This window comes from Procambarus clarkii, chromosome 76 (genome assembly GCF_040958095.1).
Source record: "Procambarus clarkii isolate CNS0578487 chromosome 76, FALCON_Pclarkii_2.0, whole genome shotgun sequence".
Classification (NCBI taxonomy): domain Eukaryota; kingdom Metazoa; phylum Arthropoda; class Malacostraca; order Decapoda; family Cambaridae; genus Procambarus; species Procambarus clarkii.
This window is the reverse complement of record NC_091225.1, coordinates 7,735,605-7,754,019: the sequence shown is the minus strand read 5'-3', so window position 1 is coordinate 7,754,019 and position 18,415 is coordinate 7,735,605. Positions and strand designations below refer to the sequence as shown.

The 18,415-nt window shown below is 44.2% G+C and overlaps 1 protein-coding gene across 1 annotated transcript in view; it reads right to left on the bottom strand.

The window, feature by feature from the left end:
• The window catches only part of LOC123771527 (uncharacterized), a 117,527-nt gene that overhangs the window by 66,206 nt on the left and 32,906 nt on the right, over positions 1-18,415 (bottom strand). The gene's annotated exons all lie outside the window — the stretch shown is intronic.

The window sequence follows — 18,415 nt, the reverse complement described above, 5'->3', positions numbered from 1 at the left end:
CCTATTGGTCCATATTTCTTGATGCTTCTATATTGGAGCGGAGTCTTGAGGTGGGTAGAATATAGTTGTGCAATAATTGGCTGTTGATTGCTGGTGTTGACTTCTTGATGTGTAGTGCCTCGCAAACGTCAAGCCGCCTGCTATCGCTGTATCTATCGATGATTTCTGTGTTGTTTACTAGGATTTCTCTGGCGATGGTTTGGTTATGGGAAGAGATTATATGTTCCTTAATGGAGCCCTGTTGCTTATGTATCGTTAAACGCCTAGAAAGAGATGTTGTTGTCTTGCCTATATACTGGGTTTTTTGGAGCTTACAGTCCCCAAGTGGGCATTTGAAGGCATAGACGACGTTAGTCTCTTTTAAAGCGTTCTGTTTTGTGTCTGGAGAGTTTCTCATGAGTAGGCTGGCCGTTTTTCTGGTTTTATAGTAAATCGTCAGTTGTATCCTCTGATTTTTGTCTGTAGGGATAACGTTTCTATTAACAATATCTTTCAGGACCCTTTCCTCCGTTTTATGAGCTGTGGAAAAGAAGTTCCTGTAAAATAGTCTAATAGGGGGTATAGGTGTTGTGTTAGTTGTCTCTTCAGAGGTTGCATGGCTTTTCACTTTCCTTCTTATGATGTCTCAGTCTCAGATTTTGCCTTGGGGTCATAAAACTCGGCCTACAGCCAGTAGGTTGGACTCCCTTGCCCCAGGTTCGGGCACTAATGCGTGGGAAGTTGTAGACACTTCTGTCAAGGGAAACAGAGCCTTAAGAACATGCCTATTTCTAGCCTCGTTGGGATTGGTTGATGCCATGGAGGCCTGTGGAGGTGGACGCCTTCAGGGTAGTAGTAGTAGGCATCCGTCAATCCCGTGGGGTTATGGAGTTGTGCCCTGGGTGTCTAGTTGTTGTAGTCTAGTTGGATGCAGCGCCTGCTGTGGCTGTGAAGGCCAACCCGAGAATGACAGTCTCGACTGCAGTGAGCGCAGATAAACGCCGAAGCGGGTGCGTCTGACAGTAGTCGAGACCTCCTCTGAAATCTATTATCCTCCGCCTGCCTCTTCAGTTCATCTTCGAATTGCTGGAGTCCTTTCTGCACTTTACATCTCCAGGCAGATATGTCCGCAGCTGCTGCCTCCCATGTGTTGATGTCGATGTTCATCTGCTTGAGGTCGTGTTTGCAGGCATCTTTGAAACGCAGCTGAGGTCTTCCGGTGGGTCTCCTTCTTGATGCCAGTTCTCCATACAAGAGGTCCTTCGGTATGCGGCCGTCGACCATGTGTGTGACATGTCCCAGCCATCGCATGCGTCTCTGTTTCAGGAGAGTGAACATTGAAGGGACACCTGTTCTTTCGAGTACAGTGTTGTTGGTGACGGTCTTTCCACGTAAAGTCAAGGATGCGTCTCAGGTTCCGCATGTGAAAGGTATCAAGCCGTCTCTCCTGGCGAGAGCGCAGGGTCCAGGATTCTGAGCCGTAGAGAAGTGTACTCACCACACATGCCATGTAGACTTGTGCCTTGGTGTGTACTGTGAGTTTGGCATTTTCCCAAACGTGCTTTGTGAGCCTGGCCAGTGTTGTTGCGGCCTTCCCGATACGCCTGTTGAGCTCAGTGTCCAGGGAAAGGGTGTCTGAGATTGTGGAGCCCAGGTACACAAACTCGTGAACTGCCTCCGGCACATAGTCTGCTATATTTATACAGGGTAGCTCATTGACATCTTGTCCCATCACCTGTGTTGTCAGGCCGAATGCGGAACAGGCTGCGGCAAAGCGGTTGAGTAGCTGGTGCAGACCTTCTGCTGTGTGTGTGGTGATCGCTGCGTCGTCGGCGAAGAACTCCTCAGGAACTCCCTGAGGATTCGCATCTGTACTTTTGTCTTTGCTCGGAGTCTTGATAGATTATAGAGCTTTCCATCAGATCTTGTACGGAGATAGATGCCTTCTGTGGTGGTTCCAAAGGCATGCTTGACGAGGATCGCGAAGATGCCGAATAGGGTTGGAGCAAGAACACACCCCTGTTTAACACCACTATTAATGTTGAATGGTTCAGAAGTTGAGCCGTCGTACACGACTGTCCCCTTCATGTCTTTGTGGGACGATTGTATCATGCTGAGTAGGATGGGTGGACAGCCAATTTTGGCCAAGATCTTGAAGAGTCCGTCCCTACTCACGGGGTCGAAGGCCTTTGTAAGGTCAATGAAGACAATGTACAAGGCTTTTCTCTGCTCCATGCACTTTTCTTGAAGCTGTCTCAGGGAGAACACCATGTCAGTGGTCGACCTCTCTGCTCGGAAACCACACTGTGACTCGGGGTACACTCTTTCGGCAAGAATCTGAAGCCTGAGCAAAACGACCCTAGCGAAGAGTTTGCCAACGACGCTGAGGAGGGATATGCCGCGATAGTTGTTTACATCGCTTCTGTCACCTTTATTTTTGTAGAGTGTGATGATGTTTGCATCTCTCATGTCTTGTGGCACCGAGCCCTCCCTCCAACACTGGCATAGATGTTCATGAAGCTCAGATTTAAGTGTTCTACGAGCACACTTGAGAACTTCAGGCGGAATCCCGTCGTCTCCTGGGGCCTTCCCTGAGGAAAGTGAATCCTCTACTTTCTCAACTTCTTCCACAGTTGGTTCAAGATCAAGTTCTTCAATGATGGGCAGGCATTCAATTGCATCCAAAGCCTCTACGCTGACCAAGTTCTCTCTGGAGTAGAGTTCAGAGTAATGTTCCACCCAGCGATTCATCTGTTGATCACGATCTTTAATGATCTCTCCAGTGGCTGACTTTAGAGGAGCCGTCCGGTTTTGTGTAGGGCCTGTTGCCTGTTTGCTCCCTTCGTACATGCCTCTTATGTTGCCGACAGTGGTCGCAGTCTGGATGCTGGAACAGAGTCGAAGCCACTAATCGTTAGCACAACGCCTCGCAGTTTGTTGAACTCTACTGCGGGCAGTACAGAGGGCCTGTAGGTTCCTTTCTGAGGGCAGGTTCTTGTAGAATGAGAGAGCTCGTCTCTTTTCCTCTACGAGGGGTAACAGTTCCTCTGCACTGGCCTCGAACCAATCTGCTGACTTGTTCTGCCTCTTACCGAAGGTGGTTCCAAGGTTGAAGGTTACACGTGCCAGGTTCCTTCAAGGTAGGGCCTGACAATTCCATTGGCCAACCTTCCAGAGCTCCCAGTTTGGTTTGAATTTATTTGCCCTGGAAGGCGGGAAGTTAATTGGGCCTAGGAACTAAGTGGGTGGAGCCTGTTCCACTGGTAAGAGCTTTAGAAAATATTTAAGTAAGTGTGTCTTTGGGCTTACTGGGGTACAGGTCTCTTGACCTGTGGGGGCAAGCCATTCAACATCTTGGTTGATTTTGCAGGATTAAGGTAATGTCTGTCTGAGTTTTAGTAAATCAAGAAATTTACACACCATTATCCAATGGCCCCGTAGGATGTCTTAGTAAAGTAGGATATATTTTTCAATTTGATTAAATATATGTGTAATAAATAAAACAATTTAATCGATTTTGTATTTAGTTATCTGTTCCCCTCCCCCTTTTTGTTATGAATGCTGATTCATGACTGTCTGTGTGGTATTTGGACAATTGTCCCTGTGTTCTCCTCCATTAATGAATATTAAAGTTGCTCTTGAATCTCAACCAGTTAAGTAAAGATTACATCTTTAATTCCCAAGCATTTTCCGTGATTCCTTGTACCTTGAGTTACATGATTATTGATTCCCTTCCTTCCTACGGAAGCAGTAATTTAGACACATTCAAATGGTTAGGGAGGTGGTGCCAGTTTTAATGAGTTTAGTTATTAGTTTTATATTAATAATCACTATTCGTGCTGTTTCCTCCTCATTTAATATTCCAGCTCATATTCGCGGTAACTCAGTGAGGGATCATACTGAGCTGTAAGCAGTGTTAAGTTGGGGTATTGAGTGAAGAGAAAGAGTAGAGAGGGTTGGGCTATTACAATGGTAGCAGCGGTGTTTCAATAATTCCTTGAAAATTATTGAAGCCTCACGCGTCTGTCCGTTCGGTCATGCTGTGTTGTGAGCGTGTGCAGCCGGGGACCACGAGATAGAATCGACGGTAGTCCCAGGTCAGTGTGTTGGGCATTGATTAGGCGATTCTATAGCGTCGTGAGGGGCTGGCAGTTTAGTAGGTGCTAAGAGTAGGCGTATAAGGAGGCCGTCTTTTTTGGTTGGACAAAGTTTATTACTCGACTTTTTCTAACTAACGAAAGGGTGTTGCATGAATACCACATGCAACAGCAGTCTTTTTTTTCAGTTGTCGAGGGCAGGGAATTTAGCAGGACGCTATTTTTTTCTCGGGGGCGTGTCGGATGACCCAATAACTAGACGTATGGTAAAGGTATGAAGGTGACCACCACGGTTAACTGAGGGATAACCTAGTATCTCTGGCAAACGAGGTGATGGATTTGTCGCACTTTAGGTGTCGACAGTCATTCCGCATTCTAGTCTAACTGTCGACCTGCAGCTGCATTTTCGTAGTGTTGAAATCTAGGTGGTTGCAGTCGCCTAGACTAGAGCGAATTTGCGGGACAGAAGGGACAGTTATAGGTTAATTTAAATCGAGTTTCCCTTAAGTAAACATAAGCGTCTCTTGTATGTTAAGTTCCCTTTCAATTTAAGTAATCCCCTTGTTAATTAAGTGTTCCCCCTTGTTTAAGTAAATTCTCGTATATAAGTGTTGTTATTTTTTTCTAAGTATTTTTTTACATAATATTAATGAAGTCTGGATTTTTTTTTGTTTTCGTGTTTTGCAGTGTTAATTCTCTGAGAGAATTACTAAGGTGAGTGGTTTTACTTTATTTACAAGTGATGGGAAGTGCGTTAAAAGTGAAATCAGTGCAAGATGTAGTGAATATTGTGGAAATTTTTTGTGATGAAAATTCGTTTAAGTCGATTGGAAAATCTCAGTTATTGGAATAAAATCTAGTTTTGTGTTTAGCCCTACGCCCAATGGGTCGTCAGTGTTAATTCACGTGTGCTGTTAAAGTAATTCGAGTTAGAGCATTTATAGACCAAAAGTCATTTTGGCGAATTAGCGTTGCCACTGATTTTTATCTGAGCGCTTGTCTCAGTGCCAGTGAGGAAGCGGTCTGTAATTGTTTGCGCTCAACCAATTGTCCAAGTGTTTAGTGAGTGTTACATTCAGTTTAAGTAATAATTCACCTATGCGACAGTATTTAATTTATAATTCTGGAAGAATAATTACTAATTTTTATTTTAATTAAGAGTCAGCGCAACTCTGGCTGAGAGCGGTGCATTTATCAGTGTTAATTCTCAGTATTCTACAACGCGACCGGTGGTGAACAAGAGTTTACAATGTTAACATCGAGTTCATTTAGTAACTTAAATAAGTTTTTTAACATTAATTTTGTATTACTAGTGAAAGAATTTATTATTTCCGAGCGCCGTTGTTAGCGTCGAGTGTTAAGAATTAAATAATTGTTGAAGATTTAAACATCACAAGTATTAAATTATTATGGTATGTCATTAACCCTATCGCCTAAGAATTACAGAAAATTTGAACAATTCAATTACCGTAGAGTGTTGTATTAATTGTGCGCTGGTCGACAAAATGCATACTTCTTTTTCGCTAAATAGCACAGAGTTGATACTAAAAAACAATTTTACAGTAAATTCTGTGCAGTTCCTTTCACGAAAATATTAATTTTATAATTTCAGTATACCTTATTAAGAGTTCGGTAATTATTCATTTTTTTTTAAGATTTATATCTGACTTGTATTTAGAGTCAAGAGACTCATATTATTTTTTTTCTTTTCAATTTCGGTACTAGTCAACATTGTGTTGAATATAGTAAAATAATTACATTTTATCAAGTTCATTCTAATATTTTCGGACATCTAATAGTTAACGTAACCTTTTATTTTGTGGTTTATATGGGTGCATGTATTTTATTCAACATAGTATACAGTGTCTTGTTTCACAGTGATAAACGGTAGTCAAGTCAGGTTGTGTATTCTAACTGTCTGCGTATTAATTTACGAATTAGAGAAGAGAATAACAAGACTTAAGAATTTCATTCATTGGCGGAGCTTAGTCAGCGAGATTCTGACGCCGACATCTGTCACCGCCTGTCGACAGGCGAAGTTATTTATGGTTCTCACTTGGGCTGTGGAACGCGGTTAAAGAAGATGAATGAAGGACAGTTCCGGGCTAGATGCTCAAGAATTTTAACGTAAAAGGTTCGGGACACCTTAAGAGATTATTGAGAGTGGGCTTAATTGTTGAGTTCGGGACTGTGTCAAAATTTCACGGCGATACCTTGTCGTGATAGCTCTTTGCATACTACACCTAGTAAGGGTCGGTTTGTGTGGATTAGCGAGGGAATTGCGGGTTGTAGGTGCATGTTTCTCAGAATTAAAGGCATGGTTAAAAACGAGACTACCGTGGGGGCGCCCTCGACAGACCCACAACTGGTGGGGGTGATGCAGGCGTTATCTCTTGATGAGAGAACCAAAGCGGGCCCCTCGGTGGGGCAACATGACCCCATCGGGAGCCCAGGGAGCACCCAGTGGGCAGCAGCCCTGGACGATAGCAGGATTTCGTTGGGGGCTATCGATGATTGGTGCGGCCATAAGGAGTGATAGGGAAGTAGACCCCAACAATAGAACATCCACCCCCGTCCAACAAGGGACTCCAGGGAATGATGCCACTGCAGGGCCCCAGGGATTGGTACAGTCTGGCTCACCGAACACAGTACCAACTCCATCCTTACAATCAGGAAAACCACCACAACAACCACCACATACACAACAGCCATCACACCCACCATACTACCCACCATATTACCCACCGCACTTCCCCCTACTACCCACCACATTACCAGCCACAACCACCTCACTACCTACCACACCACCAACAACCACTATACTATCATCAACACTACCAACCACATGCTCTTCCGTATCAGACTCCCACCCTACCCTCAGCAATCCCTTCCCAAGTGTACCCAGCTTCCTAGGGTCCTGTGTCTCCCCACACCCCAAGTACGTCCTCATATAGAGCGGGTTTTACGGCGTTTCTTCCTAAGAAAACTCTGCCTAGATTAGTTTGTTCAGAACTGCCCTCAAACAAGGTGGAACGGAACCGCAGCAACGAGAATTGATTATGGCAGATGGAGTCTGTACTGGCAGGGGCCCCCGATGATGAGACAAAGATTTCTCTGACCACTGGGGTGTGTGTAGATAGCGATGGTCCCCTTCTGAAGTCTGAGGACTTCAGATACCTGGTGACCTGTCCACAGCTTATTTAGGCCATCAAGGATAGGTATAAGACCCCTATAACTAAAGAGGAAGCGCGAAAGTACTTAACATCGCTTAAGTGGAAGAGCGGGGCGTATTTGTAGGATTTTGGCGCCTCACAGAGGAGTAAGGTTAGTGACCTGACTCAGGATCTTGGGCTCGATGCGGTCCAAGGGGAACAATATGCAAAGCAGTTGTTCTGTCAGGCTTTACCTCTTACAATCGGACCGTACATGGCCACACGGGACATTTCATTGAGCTTAAAGGAACTTGTGAGTCTGGCCTGAGACTCAATGGGAGACCATTTGGATACTGTTCGGGAGACATCCCCGCCGTCACCTTATGTTGAGGTAGGTGGTGGGCACCAAAACAGTGCAGGTAAGGGATAGTAGTCAGTCAGGTCACCCTCAAACGACCGTCATGGAAGGTGCGCGCACGATTCATCCCTCACTAGGTGCTGGGTGGGACCCCCGCCCCTGTTTACAATGAGGCAAGCTAAGATACGTGTGGACGAACTGCCGGCAAGTATCAAAGAAGGATTGAAACGAGGCCGCCTGTAGTGGTGGTAGACCTACGCTTGAGATGAAGGTGGAAGGTTTAAGAATGACAGTATTTTTGTGGACACCGGAAGTCAAGCAACTCTCATTAAAAAGTCAGCCTTCAGCAAATTTAAAGATGCACACTTTAAACGTTGTGGGAAGCATTTAACAGCAGTTAATGGTCAAGAGATTAATATCTTGGGCCAGGCTTCTCTCAATTTTAAAGTGGGTAAGGAAGAATCTTACCCCCACATAATTGCACGATTGTCGAGAATCTTGCATTTCCTGGTCAGATTTTATTGGGAATGGATTTCCTGGGATGGGTTAACTTTTCTCTGTCAGCTCACGAGGGAGCAAGGAAGTGCAGAATGAGGTTATGAGAGGTAGTTTATCCCATTAGAATGGTAGATCATCCGCCAGTGGTTGCCTCCATTAGTAAGAAACAAAAGTACAACATTCACAACCCTAAGTTGTTGTTTAAGTCTCTTCCAGACACAGATAAGAAGTCATGTGGGTTACATGCCTTGATGAAACAATGTTGCCCACCCCATTCAGTTAAATTTATTAAAATATCAGTGGGACGTCACATTGCACCAGGTACCACCTTTCAGGTGGCGGGGAGATGTGACAGGTTGTTGATCCCTCATCATTTAATCACATTGCTTGATAAAGGTGCCCTATTGCAGTTGTCAATCTCGCACACAACCTATCGTTTCAGAGCAGGTGATAGGTTGTCTCAGGCTATGATTGTGGAAAAGACGGGAATGTTTCAGTATCAAAGCCAAGAGGAGATGCCAGCCACCATAGCACAATGTAGTGCACTTAATGTTTCAGATAGTATTAAACAGGGGAAGTACAAGACCGAGACAGGGAAAAGTAGTAATACTCAGGAAGTAGATAATCTAATCTCGGCTCTGGACTTGCAAAATGTGTAACAGTCAGGTAGGAAACTTTTGAGAAGGATATTACGTAAATTCCCTTGACAGTTTGCAACAGAAGACGATCAAATCGGTCTTCTGGATAGAATTGAACATGTTATTCCTACAGGTGATCATCCTCCTATTTACACTCGTCAATGGGGCCTTCCGGAACGGGCAAAAGAAGTAATTAGGGATGAGTGTCAGAAAATGTTGAGACAGAATGTGATAGAGCCTAGGACGTCACCATAGTTGTCGCCAGTGGTGTTGGTATGTAAACCGGATAGTTACAGGTTTTGTGTTGACTACCGGAAGGTCAATGAAATTACTAAAGGGGATGTGTACCCTTTGCCACGGACTACAGGAAATAATAGATCAGTTTGGGGCAGCAAAGTACTTTTCCACTCTGGATGCCAATACTGCGTATTGGGCCATTTCTGTTTCTGAGAAGGATAGAGAAAAAACTGGTTTCTCTGATGGTGTTCATACTTATCAGTTCATGCGTATGCCTTTCGGGTTAAAAACAACGCCTTCGTCATTTCAGAGGGCAATTAATTATATCCCCAGTCCAGTCTTGGGAAGGCACTCATTAGCGTACCTGGATGATGTGGTTATCTACTCCCGGACGTTTGATGAGCACTTACGAGATTTGACTGAGACGTTGACATCATTAGATAAGGCGGGGTTCAAACTCAATGTGGGGAAATACACTCTGGCATCTCAGAAATTCAAGTTTCTGGGATTCCAGGTGAGCACAGACGGTATCCGACCTGACCCCGACTCCTGTCGCGCCATTGCTGACATGCCAACACTAAAGACAGCAAGGGATGTTCGCAGCTTTCTGGGGGCAGCCGGATATTTTCGTCGCCAGATTGAGGGTTTTGCTAGTACATCAGCACCCTTAACTGAGCTCACTAAGAAAAATGCTAAATTCATTTAGAAACCAGAGCATGATACTGCTTATGCAAAATTAAAAAGTCAACTCATTACCACCCCAGTATTAGCAGTACTTGATTTTGATAAGGAGTGGGAAGTACACACAGACGCCAGAGGAATAGCAATTGGGGGGTGTTTAATGCAACGCAATTATGACAATCTTCCTCACCCAGTTGCATATTTTAGCAGGAAGGTTAAGGAGCCGGAGGTCCTCTATTCTGCAACGGATAGGGAAGCTTTGGCTGTGGTAGAAAGTGTCAGATACTTTGAGCCGTATCTTTTCCAACGTCACTTTGTCATTTACACAGATCACAGGGCTTTAACTCATATTTTTATGAAAAGAACTAAGTGCCATCGCATGTCACGTTGGTCTCATGAACTAGCTGCTCAATAATTCCAAATACTTTACAAGCCTGGTCCATCACATGTTGCACCAGACACATTGAGTAGAAACATTGCTACGATTAGCGTAAACCTAAATATTGAAAATATTTCCAGTGAAAAAATGCGAGAATTCCAGATGAACGAACCCACGTGGAAGGAAATTATTGAACATTTGGAGTGAGGTAAATATCCGTCAAAGAAACGTAATTTAGCAATTCATGACTTTGAAATGAGGGATGGGGTCTTATTTTATGTAAAGGGACAGAAGGATCGTGCAGTTTTCCAGCTGTTTATCCCAGATGTATTGAGAACGTCGGTGCTGAGACTCGCACATGTGTCTAAGATTGCAGGTCCTCCGGGTTTTTTTTTAAACTCACATGAAAACCAAGTCACTCTTTTTCTTTCCCGGTATGTTAACAGAGGTCATTAACTTCGTTAAGTCCTGTGGTCACTGCCAAAGGAGGAAAGGTACCCTTAAGGTACAAGCTCCATTGCAAGAATTCCCAGAAATTTTTGAACCCTTAGATCGGGTGGGGTCTGCTCTGATTGATCTGCACAAAGGGAGCCGGTCGGCCAAGCGGACAGCACATTCGATTTGTGATCCTGTGGTCCCGGGTTCGATCGCGGGCGCCGGCGAGAAACAATGGGCAGAGTTTCTTTCACCCTATGCCCCTGTTACCTAGCAGTAAAATAGGTACCTGGGTGTTAGTCAGCTGTCACGGGCTGCTTCCTGGGGGGTGGAGGCCTGGTCGAGGACCGGGCCGTGGGGACACTAAAGGCCCGAAATCATATCAAAATAACTCAAGATAACAGTCATTCAAGAAATCGTCACGTATTGGTGTTGGTAGACCACCTTTCCAGGTACACCACGCTGATAGGGAATATACTGAGTTTGGGACTGTGGACAGGATAATTGAACTCCGGCTTAGTATTTATATATCATCCACAGAAGCTGAACTGCAGGCCATTCTGGCGCGTTTGGAGGAAGTACGTCATGACGACAAAAATATTTTTGTATTTGTCGATAGCCGAGTAGCACTTGAGTCCTTAAACAGTCGAAACCCAGTCTTAATGTCCATAGTTGAGGATTGTTATAGAAGAATAACTGAGATACAGCTGAAAGATCATAGTGTGAAATTCATGTGGATTCCATCTCATGTTGGAATAGTGCTCAACGAGGTGGCGGATGACTTGGCCAAACGTGTAACATCAAAACCTCAAGTTGACATTGAATGTGAATTCACAATGAGACAAATAAGAAGCAAAATCAGAAATATTCAGGCACAGGCAGGAGTGAAGAGGAGAGATATAATGTATGAGGGAAGTCAAGCCATGCAACACTACATGTATGTGAGTCAAAACACCCATTTCACTTATGGTAAAAGGAGACATGCTTGGAGTGACTCTGTTTACATGCGGCTCAGGCTTGGGTACAAATATTACTGGGAATATGGGATAGGTGTTCATGATAATGACACGAAGTGTAAACTATGTGGTATATTAAGGTCTCACACCCTTGCCCATTATGTTCTTGATTGTCCGTTAATTAATGTATATAGAAACACTGAGATTAGGACTGTTCCTGAACAAATAGCCTGGATGTGTCACAACGGAAAGGTTGATGATATTCTTGAGAGATATAAGAATTTTGCACCAAGACTAATATTTTGTTGTATTATCTGCATGTCTCTTGCAAATTGTCTATATAGTATACCTAGGTCATAAAAGTATTTGTGTGACGTCTGATACCATACTACTTGTGAAGGAAGAAATGTATATGTTTATCTCTCAGAATGTTTGGTAATATGTTTATTGTTTGTGATGTGTGTCTATGTATGTATTAACACGATGTACTGAACGGGGTGAGAATAGCTTGAGCTACCTCATCCCTTTGTGTGTATTTTACATCAATAAACTTATTTAAATTTCAACCACGCTGATTGCATTGCCTCAGAAAGACTCTCATACTGTTGCAAAGGCGTTCTTGGATAGGTTCGTCACTCTATTCAGTCTCCCTAAAGTGTGAGTTTCTTACCGAGGTCAGGAATTTAATGGGAATATTTTTAGAGAAGTATGTAAAATTTTAGAAACCACGTCAGCATTCATTACGGCTTATCACCCTCAGGCTAACGGCATGACAGAATGGACGAACCGGTCAGTTACAGATATGCTTGCAATCCTTGCAGAGCATGATGCAAATTCATGGGACAAACACCTGCCCTATGTCCAGCTGGCTCTGAACACTGCCATTCATCAGTCAATTAACACCCAACCCGTTTTGCTGTTTACAGGTCATTCATGTAATTTCCCATCAGGTCTGCTTAACAGACATAACATTGTATATGGGGAAGATTAACCATCAGAGGTTTTAAATAAGATATAAAAATGCATGGAGAATTGCGGCTAGGGCTTCCAAAACAGCACGAGACCGCTATTCTCAGCATTATGACAAGAGGGTACTACCTCCTAAGTTGAAAGACGGGAGTTTTGAGTTGAGAGTTAATGAAGCGGCTCCAGCCATTCAAAGTAGGAAACTTGCACCTAGATGGTGGGGCCCTTATCGAGCAATTGAAAGAAAAGGTCCCGTTAATTTTGTTATTAAAGGTATTTTTGAGGACCAAGTTGAGAGAACGATTCATATTAATAAGTTAAAACCTTATTACGCAAGGGAGGAATTAGAGCTGCCTTCAGCAAGTCTAATTCCTGATCTATCCAATGATTCAAGTACTGAGTCAGATGCAGAGGATGACCTTCTGTCAAATCTCATTAGTAAAGTTCAATCTTGTCACCCCATTGTAACAAGGTCGCGAGCTGTACAGTAGATGTTAGTTAACTTCCCTAGTCAGGTTTAGTAAAATTCATAATAGATATCCTGTAGAGGCAATGGTGTGTATTTACTGGTGTTCATGACTCAGGTAGCATACCTGCCCTGCTCTGGGGTTTTCCAACTTCCTATACCCCAGAGTAATATCCATGCTTCTGTCATTTGTTGTTGTCTGTCTTTCTCAGGTCTGATGGTACACCAGTTCCAGCCTCCCAGGCACACGTGAACCAAGGATCGACATCAGCAGATCTGGAGATGACCCACCTGTCTGATAAGATTGGGGTCTGAAGCACGTTACATAAAGTCCTCTCCCTTGTACCCGGTAGCCCGCCAATTGGTTATCCGGAAGGGGTGACAGGTGTACAGTCACCCGACCGACACCTCACGTCACTAACGAGGTTGTCCCGTTTCACTATGCTGTCTTCCCGGAGCAGAGTCCAGTCAACGTCACAGCACCGTGGGCAAGCTGTCTCAAGGTCACCAACCAAGCCCACCAGCCGCGTAGTCAAGACTGAGGGAAAACCGGAAGTGGAAGACGAGTGTTCTACAAAGAACGCCAATTGCAACGACTTGTAGCTCTCTCAAAACCTTCGGTTGCGTTGTCTGTGGAAACCAAGATGCAACACAGCGGTCTCGGGCACGAACAGCACTACCTCTACAGAGTGCTGCTGAATCGCAAGATGAGATACAACCCTGTACCTCGGCCCAAGCTCAGGTACAAAAGGAGTTGCACGGAAGGTGTACCGGTCCAGTAGTACCGGCATAACAAGTAAACGCCGGTAGATGACGTCGCCCAGGAGCTGAGGCAGGGCCCACCTGTCCTGTCACCATGCCATGCTCTTCAATGCCACTCGAAACACACTACCAACGCGAGACATCGTGACACGTCGAAGCTCTGCTCTACTGTGGTAGCCAAGTTTTACGACAATCCCTCTGACTGGGAGCGATAAAAAGAGGGGAACCCGGGTTCCTTTTAGCGGGTCCACCTGAGCAGACAGCCGCTAACTATCAGCTGTCACTCAGGTCAGTTGAGGGCAGTACGAGACCCCCTGTACTGTCCGTAGTTTGGAAGAGGCCGAAAATGGAACATCCAGACGACCAGGATCTTCAAGCAACATTAGGTAGCCACTGGAATCTACAGCTCAAGCTCAACGAGATATCACCACGAGAGAACTATAGAAATCTTAGAAAAGTTTCATTTAAAAATAAATGATATTAAATAGTAAGTGGTGTTAACTCGGAACAGTTAGTTCAACTTTTAATTTTCCATCTGATAGTAAAACATCTGTACACCTTAGAAAAGGGACCCCTTGAACCATAGAAAATTTTGAAAACTATAACTAGTGAAATAGAGAAATAAATCTAGAAAGTGAACATCTAGAAAATTGTTACTAGAAAATTACCGTCTCTAGATAAGTTGTATGATTGAACTGGTATGAGAACCAACTAGTAGGGTCTCTTGATTCTGAAATTGCCTTTATCTACAAATCATTCTCTCGCCTTGGTTACCCTTTGCATTTCATCAACTGTGCCTACTCTCAAGCTAAACGAAATTTCTTTCATCCTAAACCTGCTTCCAACACTAGTACCACTGTACTATGCCTTCCCATCATATCTGAACTCAAAACTTTTACCAATACCTTTCGTCCTTTTGACATTAAACTCGCCTTTCGACAAACTAACACACTCCGTAGCAATCTAGTTCACACTGCTCCTCCTGCTTCTAATGCTGCTGGTGTCTACTCTATTTCCTGTTCGTCTTGTCCTCTCAAAATACTTTGGCGAAACTGGCCGTACACTGAATGTCAAACCTAAAGAACAAAAGAGAAGTGTTAAGTCTGTAGACACTAACAATGCTCTCTTCTGCTATGTGAGGGATTCTAATCATCCCATTGATTGGTCTTCCTCCAAAATAATCTTTCCTGCCTCTACTCTAAACAGACGCCGTCTTGTTGAATTGGCTCTAATACACAATGTACCCAACATGAACTTGAGTCCTGGCTTTGTTGCTGTGGAATCTTAACTTTCACAGTATATACTCAAATGCTCTAATCTCTCTAACAAACGTGACCAAACATAAGCATACCCCTTCCATTTATCTTTCTTTCTCTTTCCTTTTCTTTCTCTCTTCTCCCTTTTTCTGTTCATTGTCTTCTCCTACGCTCCCTTGCTATCCTCTTCTTATTCCTATCTCCTTTTCATTCGGTGCTTATAATAGGAGCTGCCTCGTATGGGCCAATAGGCCTTCTGCAGCTCTTATTATTATTTCAATCCCCTCTACTACACCTTACTTCGCTCCTCAGCTCTCTCTTGCCTATTTATTGCCTGTCTCTACTACGGAAGACAGACCATTTGATCACCATTTGGTCCGGGAGACATCTCCCGTCACGCAGGGTGCAGTTGCGCCTCCACAGATCTCCAGTATCATCTTTTGATACTGGTAATGGCTCGAAAGGGCCACCACTTACGGGCTATTCATGCCCGTGCCACCTCTTGGGTGGCTTAATCTTCATCAATCAATCAATCTACGGAAGACATCTCCCGTTCACGAGGCTAACCATAGCCAGTGCTTCTTGCCCCGCTCCTGTGCCAGGTAAGTTACGGGCTCACCATAGCCCGTGCTACTTGGAACTTGTTCCCAGTAGCTGAATCTATAACAACAACAACTTCCTCATCACTGTTTATGGACTATTCATGCCCGTGCCACCTCTTGGGTGGCTTAATCTTTATCTTTTTTCCTCATCACAATCGACTTGAGAATGGTCCAGGACGGTCCCTTCACCTTCTAGTGTGTGGTCTGGTCAATATACTTTAGCCACGTTATTGTGACTCATCGTCTGTATATGGATAGCACACGTAAGCGTCTTACTCTGTTCAATTTCTTCGATGCCCTACCTTCCTTTAAACAGCCTTTTCGCGCCTTTGAATCTTCCCTTCTTGCCGCCAAGCGGCGAGAGAACAGCTCAGGTTTCTTAAAGACTGTCTTGCTGAGCATGTTCTCCCTCTTTCTTTATCTCACTTTCTCCATTTCAACACTTCGGGATCTCCTTTTTCAACACTTCGGGATCTCCTTTTTCCTGAACATGCCCGCCTTCTTCTTCAAGAACTTATTCATGCCACCTCCTTGCAAGTTGACGAGGCTTTTCTTGCTGTTCGTCAATATCAACGCTTTCTGTCCTCTTCTCCTCCCAATGATCTATGCAATATCCTATTTCCAATTGCATTTGACACTACTCAGGTCTCCTCTTCCCACCACTCCTCCACACTACACAACAAACTTCAACGCCTGATCTCCAACAAGCCTTGGGCCAAATACTCTCTCTCTGACTGTTACCAACCTTTCATCCTATTCTCTTTCTAAGCACCAGCAAGAACTTCTTGGCCTTGGTCTGTCTTTTGCTACTTCCCCTGGCCCACGCTGTGGCAATGATCTCATTAGTTCCTTGGACAGGTTTGTCAATTCCAACTCTAGTACTCTTTCGGACCTGTCTGCCTTTAGTGGGGCCCTTATCCCCGTTCTTAACAGCTTGTTTTCTAAAAACACCACCTTCCTCATCGCTTGCCCTTGCCTCCCTGAAATCTAGCAACTCAATTCTTATCCTTCCTTCCGACAAAGGCAATTCGGTGGTTGTCCTTGACCGTGAGGACTTGACCGAAAAGCAGATGTCCTGCTCTCTGACTCTCGCACTTATGCTTCCCTGACTTCTAACCCTTTGGATCGCCTCAAAACTTCCTTTAATTTCAAACTATGACAGCTCTCTAGTCTTTGTCCTGACTTTGATCTCATGAAACGTTTTCGTGTCATCTGCCCTTCTCTTCCTTATTTCTATGGTCTTCCTAAGACTCATAAAACTGGTGTTCCTCTTCGTCCTATCATTTCTTCACGGGGCTCTGTCAGCTATCCTCTTGCCTCCTGGCTCGCTAAAACCCTGACACCTTACCTTGGCACTTTTTCCCCTGCCCACCTTCGTCACTCTCAGGACTTCATAAAAAGACTGCGCCTGCAACCCTCTTGTAAGATGCTTAATCTTGATGTCGACTCTCTGTTTACTAATGTTCCGCTCGATGACGTTCTCTCTTTCCTTAGACAGAAGGCGTCAGAGGGCCTTCTTCCTCCCGCTTCCCACTGACGTTTTTCTGAATCTCATTAGACTCTGTATTGACTCTAACTCTTTCTCTTTCAACGGTAAATATTACACTCAAACTTTCGGTGTCGCTATGGGTTCCCCTCTCTACCCTGTTCTTGCTAATTTCTACATGGAATACTTCGAAACTGTTCTTCTTCCTTCTATTGATACTCGTCGCTCTCTTTGACTTCGCTATGTTGATGACTTTTTGCTTTATGGTCTCATGACCTTAATCTTTTCCAGCCTTTCCTCGCCTCTCTTAAAAATCTGGCTCCATATATCCATTTCAAAGTTGAGTGGGAATCTAATTCCCTCCTTCCTTTTCTTGACGTTCATGTCCACATCTCTGTGTCTGGGTTCTTTTTCTCTGTCTACCGTACACCCTTGCATAGTGGCATATACATTCCATTCTTTTCCTTCCATCCTCCTTCTGTTAAGAAAAGTGTCCTCGTCTCTCTCATCCTCCGCGCTCTACGCATTAGCGACCCTCAGTTTCTTGATTCTGAAATTGCATTTATCTACAAATCATTCTCTCGCCTTGGTTACCCTTTGCATTTCATCAACTGTGCCTACTCTCAAGCTAAACGAAATTTCTTTCATCCTAAACCTGCTTCCAACACTAGTAGCACTGTACTATGCCTTCCCTTCATATCTGAACTCAAAACTTTTACCAATACCTTTCGTTCTCTTGACATTAAACTCGCCTTTCGACAAACTAACACACTTCGTAGCAATCTAGTTCACACTGCTCCTCCTGCTTCTAATGCTGCTGGTGTCTACTCTATTTCCTGTTCGTCTTGCCCTCTCCAATACTTTGGTGAAACTGGCCGTACACTGAATGACAGACTTAAAGAACACAAGATAAGTGTTAAGTCTGCAGACACTAACAATGCTCTCTTCTGCCATCTGAGGGATTCTAATCATCCCATTGATTGGTCTTCCTCCAAAATAATCTTTCCTGCCTCTACTCTACACAGACGCCGTCTTGTTGAATCGGCTCTAATACACAATGTACCCAACATGAACTTGAGTCCTGGCTTTGTTGCTGTGGAATCTTCCCTTTCACAGTATATACTCAAATGCTCTAATCTTTCTAACAAACGTGACCTAACATAAGCCTACCCCTTCCATTTATCTTTCTTTCTCTTTCCTTGTCATTCTCTCTTCTCCCTTTTTTTGTTCATTGTCTTCTCCTACGCTCCCTTGCTATCCTCTTCTTATTCCTATCTCCTTCTCATTCGGTGGTTATAATAGGAGCTGCCTCGTATGGGCCAATAGGCCCTCTGCAGCTCTTATTACTATTACTATCCCCTCTACTACACCTTACTTTGCTCCTTAGCTCTCTCTTGCCTGTTTTTTGCCTGTCTCTACTTCCTCATCACAATCGACTTGAGAATGGCCCAGGACGGACCGAAACGT